This window comes from Humulus lupulus, chromosome 8, assembly GCF_963169125.1.
Source record: "Humulus lupulus chromosome 8, drHumLupu1.1, whole genome shotgun sequence".
Classification (NCBI taxonomy): Eukaryota; Viridiplantae; Streptophyta; class Magnoliopsida; order Rosales; family Cannabaceae; genus Humulus; species Humulus lupulus.
In genome coordinates this window covers 95372118-95378117 of record NC_084800.1, presented here as the reverse complement: position 1 = coordinate 95378117, position 6000 = coordinate 95372118, and the positions used below count along the sequence as shown (strand labels likewise).

Genomic DNA, 6000 nt, shown 5'->3' with positions numbered 1-6000 from the left:
CTCATTGCCAATCCTTCTCAGTATCGCCAACTCATTGGCCGCTTGCTCTATCTCACCTTGTCTCGTCCAGACATTACCTATGCAGTCAATCATTTGAGTCAATTCATGTCTGCTCCTCGTACACCTCACTTACAAGCCATTCACCATCTACTTCGATATCTTAAGGGAACACCGGGTCAAGGCCTTCTATACTCTGCATCTTCTACTCTGCAATTACGAGGATTCTCAGACTCCGATTGGGCTTCCTGCCCAATCACTCGAAGATCAACAACAGGCTTCTGTATTTTTTTGGGCGATTGCCTCATCTCATGGAGAACCAAGAAACAACCCACCATATCTAAAAGCTCAGCTGAAGCCGAATATCGAGCATTAGCATCTACAACCAGTGAAGTTACTTGGCTTCAATACCTTCTCAAAGATTTCCATATTCCTCAACCGCATCCTTCCTTCATTTATTGTGACAATCAATCCGCCATCCACATAGCTAATAACCCCACTTTTCACGAACGAACTAAACACATAGAGTTGGACTGTCATTTCATTCGGGATAAGATCAAGACATCTCAGATCAGACTCATACCTATATCCAGCACCTTACAACTAGCAGATGCCTTTACGAAGCCCTTGACTTCACCAGTTCTCAACTCTCACATCTCCAAAATGTCTGTATACAACATATACAGTCCATCTTGAGGGGGGGGTATTAGGACTAGCATTATTTGTTTATCCTTTCTGTTGTATTATGACGGTTGTTTGTTACCGTTATTTTGTTTGTTAGCTTAGTTTATTAGTTGAGTTAGTTAAGCAGAGTTGTTGGGTCTTTTTCAACCAATTCTGTTAGGCTTCTGTGAAGCTTAGCTGCTTTGTTCTATATATTAGTCTTGATGCTCGAATGTTTTTTTAACTGATTCAAGCTTAATAAAAGTTTTCTCCATTTTTTTCATTCCGCAATAAGTTCAGAGCAGAAATCAAACTTTCCACCCTCTTCCTCATGGGTTGTTGAGGGTGAACACATCAAATGGACTCCAGGTTCTGCGGTGCTCAGACTGTGAGTGTAAAGATCATTTGGAATTTCAAAGTTGGGAATGATTCTACCTTCCCAAAATACAATATTTATGCAAAGAAAGTAGATGCAGACCCTTCTGGAAAGCTAGAAGCAGCAAGTTCCTTGGAGTGGCACGAGTTCAAGCTTTTTATGTTGCTGGCTATGCAGTTCCCTCTGGGAGTTCTGGTGTCAATTTTTCATTCAAGATCAGTAACATTATACGTCTTAGTAGTTCTGTTCTTGAAATACCTCTTTCAGATTATGAAGAAGCAGAGTTTGCCTACCAATGCAGTATGCATCATTGTGTAAAATAACAATAAGAATGCTTAAAAATAAGGGGGGAAAATCCAAAAATATGACGGTTCACAAAAACGATCAATTTTAATCACTTCGAGTCTATTTTATTCTACTTGATGATTACTAATGAATGTCCTTCTTAAGGAAGTTGCTATGGTCATTACTTACTACACCACCCCTAAGTTGCATAAAGCACACTCCTCTCACTTTAGTCTCAGCCTCACTATATTGTGTGTGAACTATAAAAGGGGTTCTGGTCCCATTGTATAAAAAACCAAATTCGTCACTATATATTGTATTGAGGAAAAATGTTACTGTTCTGCTGGCAAAAGATACACATACAACTTTAATGCAGGTCGGTAACCAACAAGTGGAGAAGCTGGAATGTTTAAATCTATATTTAAGTGCCAACCACAGACATAAACTTGAAAAAAGTTCATTATTATTTTTTCTTGGGGAAATAAATATTACCACTAATTCAGAAGAGTCCACAAACTTTTGGTTGATGGATCCAGACCCACCTTCAAACTACTCCAGAAAAGTGAGATATGGTTAATGGAAAAAGTTCATAACAAATCTAGAGAAATTTCTTACAACTTGTCCATTTTCTTTTTTTATCATTCTTGCTTAAGAAAACCGACACACATATATAGAGAAAAGACACGCATATATGGTGAACAATTATTGGAGCTTTTGTCTGAGTGAAGAGTAAAACTTACTTAAACAATTTTTGCTATTGCAGCATTGTCGGTAATACTGTGTGTAAGTCGATCCAAAATTTTCAGGGTTTCATATTCGAAGGCCATCTTGGCATTTTCTTAGCCAGAAAATGAAAGAGAAATCTGTCATTTTTGCATTGAATTGAGGTAAAGTGTTCCAGTCCAATCATAAGGATATCAATAAGAAGAATGACGTAAGATGAAGATAACTACAGAAGTGGAAGTAATTGCATTTTTTAATTTAAAAAAAAAAGAAGTGGTATGTAAGTAAGTTCATTAGCCTCGAGCCCTCAAAAGACAAATGCACTATCCTTTTTTGTCTCCATAAAGAGGCAAAAATATAGATATGTTATTCTTTTTAAAATGTTTCTTTGATAAAGGAATAGAGGTGTTTAGGTACACCTTTGTCTTGCTATACTTTGTAACCTTTTTATTATTATTACTATTTTTTCACTCAATTTGACTCAATTAACCACAACCACCATATCTATATGCAGTGGTGGAGCCATGGCAAAGTACAGTGGCGTGAATTTTTTTTAACTGTTACAAAAATATTGAGAAATCCCCCCTTAAAAGGGATTGCCGGCCGGTGTACCATTTGTATTTTTGTATTTTTGATAGGTAGATAGTTAGAATTTTAATTTTTTTTATATGATTGTGAACATTATATTCATACTAGAAATCACACTGATTTTTTAAAAATTCTGAATAATTTAAGGTACTGATAACATGGTTCAAACATTTATGTTAACACACGTGTTTGTTATTTTTACACACGAGTGCAACAAATATATTTGATATGTGATTTTAACATCATAAATAATTCAAAATTTCTCCTAAAAAAGAAGATAAACTTAAGTAAGTATAATTATTTCCTAAAAAGAATTTTAATTGTTTGGTAGGTAGATAGTTAGAATTTTAATTGTTTTTATATGATTGTGTATATTATATTCATACCAGAGATCACACCGATTTTTTAGAAATTCTGAATGATTTAAGGTACCGATAACATGGTTCAAACATTTATGTTACCACACGTATTTGTTATTTTTACACACAAGTGCAACAAATATATTTGATTTGTGATTTTAATATCGTAAATAATTCAAAATTTCTCCTAAAAAAAAGATAAACTTAAGTAAGTATAATTATTTCCTAAAAAGAATAAGTCATTAGAAATTAAATGTAAATAAATATTAGAAAAGAAGAAGCATTAAATAAGAAGAAACAATAAAATTATGTGAGATTTATTTTTATTTTGAATTGTCTCATAATTCAACTTTATAGCAACGTATAATATTATTGGTTGATCAAAACTTTGATTTTTATACCAAAATCAAAGTACTTATATATATATATGTATTGTAAGTATATATAATATTTTTTTAAATCTTATATATAAAGTAGATAAAATTATTTATTTGACCCTACTATAATTTACGTATATGTCTCATATAGTTCAAACCCACTTTTTTTTAAAAAAAAAAAAAAGTAAGTAAAAATTAAGTGGGGGCAGATGTTCCCACCTCCCTCCGCTAGTGTCTATATGTTTAGTCTTTTAACTTCAATTTCATAAAGATGAATTCGGCAAATGATCTGAAGTACCATCTAGGCATAGATTAAGCCATTAAAAAAAATAGTACAAGCATGCATGGATGACTATGCATGTGACATTGCAGTGCAATCTAATTGAATAGAAAAGAAGAAATTAAGAATCACTAATTAATTTGTTTTGACCCCATGCATCTTACACATCACACGTTTAAAAAGAAAATAAATTGGCTTAAGTAATCATGCCAAATTATGCCCCAATGGAATCATCCATATTTATCCAATACAAGACTAAAAATTTATAAAAGTTTGTCTTGTTTGAGAACAAAGCCAAATAGAACTCTCAAGCACGTTTGTTGTCCTTTACGTCACGGCATTGCTGATAATTGATAAAGACAGCTAGGGGATTGGAGTACGTTGATTATCAATCTCAATCTCAATCTCAATTATAATTACAATTACAATCTCTTTTAATTAAATGCCAAATCTATATTAAACAATAAAGATGTAGGCTTTGCTAATTGGATCATAAATATATATTTTAAAAAAGAAAATTAACTTTTATTTTTATTTTTTGGGATATGTATATATATAGTCCTTAAATTTTAGTCTCTGAACTCTCATTTGTATCATTTCTAGTCTTTAAATTCTTCAGTTGTGATCATTAGACATCCAAATTTTAACTTTGGTAATATTGTATTTAAAAAAAAAACAGTGGCATGTGCAAAATATACAATTAATAAAGCTCTTTGAAAGAATGCATAGATCGAAATTAACAAACATTAAAAAAATGACTTACAAGTAGATGAAAAAAATCCCCTTAATAAAAGACAAAATGAAAATAATATATATAAAAAATTGTAAGTGTGATTTCTCACTTCGAGAAATGCTAAGCATTGACCTTTCTCTTTTTGACTTTTCCATTAACATTAATTAAAGATGAAGATTAATTGTGAATGTTTCATTTATAACACAAGTGAGGAATCTAGGGAAACAAACAGCACAAAGTTATTAAAACTCAAACTAGAGGAATAAAAGTTTAAGGACTACACAAATATTCGTTAATCTCTTGTACTTTTTAGCATATATACTATATAAATTTTCCACTTTGTAAATTTTAATACATGGTAATTTTGTTTTTGTAATCGAATTATTGAGTTTTAAATCATCTAGTAATTCAGTCTTTATTGTTATTTTCTTTAGCTTTTAACCAGTAAAATTGGCATGCTCTTGTACTTTATATATAGAGTCCCAATTTTGTTTTTAGAAATCGCAAGTATAGGAAAGTTAAGGGTGTGATTGGTAGGGGATTCAAAAACAGTTTTATCATTTTCAGATTTTAAAAAATGAAAACAGCAATGAAAACTTGATTGGCACACTTGTTTTAGAAAATAAAAAAAACTATTTTTGAAAACTAAGTTAAAATCCTTCAGCAAAAGAGAAAACAACAAATTGTTGTTTTCTTTATTTTCAAATCATTTGATTTGAAAATAATTTTATAAAATTATATTTTTGAATTAACTACCAATTAGCCCCTTAATGTTTTCAGTATAATCTTACTATTTAAAAAAAAAAAAAATCTTGCTATTTTTCTTATAGTCTTGATTTTTTTTCTTTTGTCATTTTTACAAGTCAATCTACTTTTTAAAATTTTTATCTATATAAATTTAGTAAAATAATTAATTATAAAATTATATAACAGAATATAATTTAATTCTAATTTACAATATATTTGCTAAAAAAAATCATTGATCAAATAAAAATTACAACAAATAAATAAAAAAATATTTTCACTTCAATTATTATTATACAAAAAATAAAAAATATATATATATATTACATATTCAATTTTTAGATTTTCTACCAAAAAATTATTCAATTTTATAAAACTAAAAAATAGTTAACGGACAATACATTCAATCACATTTTCATAAACATATTTTCAGACACTAAATCTAGATTCTTTTTTCAGAATCATACTTTTTCAAAATACAATTTTTAAATCACTAATCAATCGTGTCCTAAAAAAATATAACTTTAATATAAAAAAAAATCAAAGTTAATGACAATGCAATATTGTTATGAATTTAATTAATGCAATATTATTAAATTTTAATTTATCAATATAATTAAATTTTACTTTCAGCTAAACTAATCACATATTCAGTTTCTGTTATATTTTCAAATTTAATCTCAATCACAGATTCAGTTTTTTAAAACTCAAAAACAGTTTACTGACATTAAACCAATCACATTTTCAGAAACATGTTTTCAGTTACTAAATTCAGATTTTCATTTCAGAATCCCACTTTTCAAAAATACAGTTTTCTAATCGCGAACCAATCAGATCCTAAAATTTTCATTCAAAATTTGACGAAAGTATTTTAA

The 6000-nt window shown here is 29.4% G+C and overlaps 1 long non-coding RNA gene across 1 annotated transcript; it reads right to left on the bottom strand.

The window, feature by feature from the left end:
* Window positions 1-1093: 1093 nt before the first annotated feature.
* On the bottom strand, window positions 1094-2519 carry LOC133793971 (uncharacterized). Its single transcript, XR_009875053.1, has 3 exons — window positions 2062-2519; window positions 1814-1870; window positions 1094-1325 (listed from the first exon to the last, which is right to left on the bottom strand). It is a non-coding gene; the product is annotated as an uncharacterized LOC133793971 (long non-coding RNA).
* Window positions 2520-6000: the final 3481 nt, after the last annotated feature.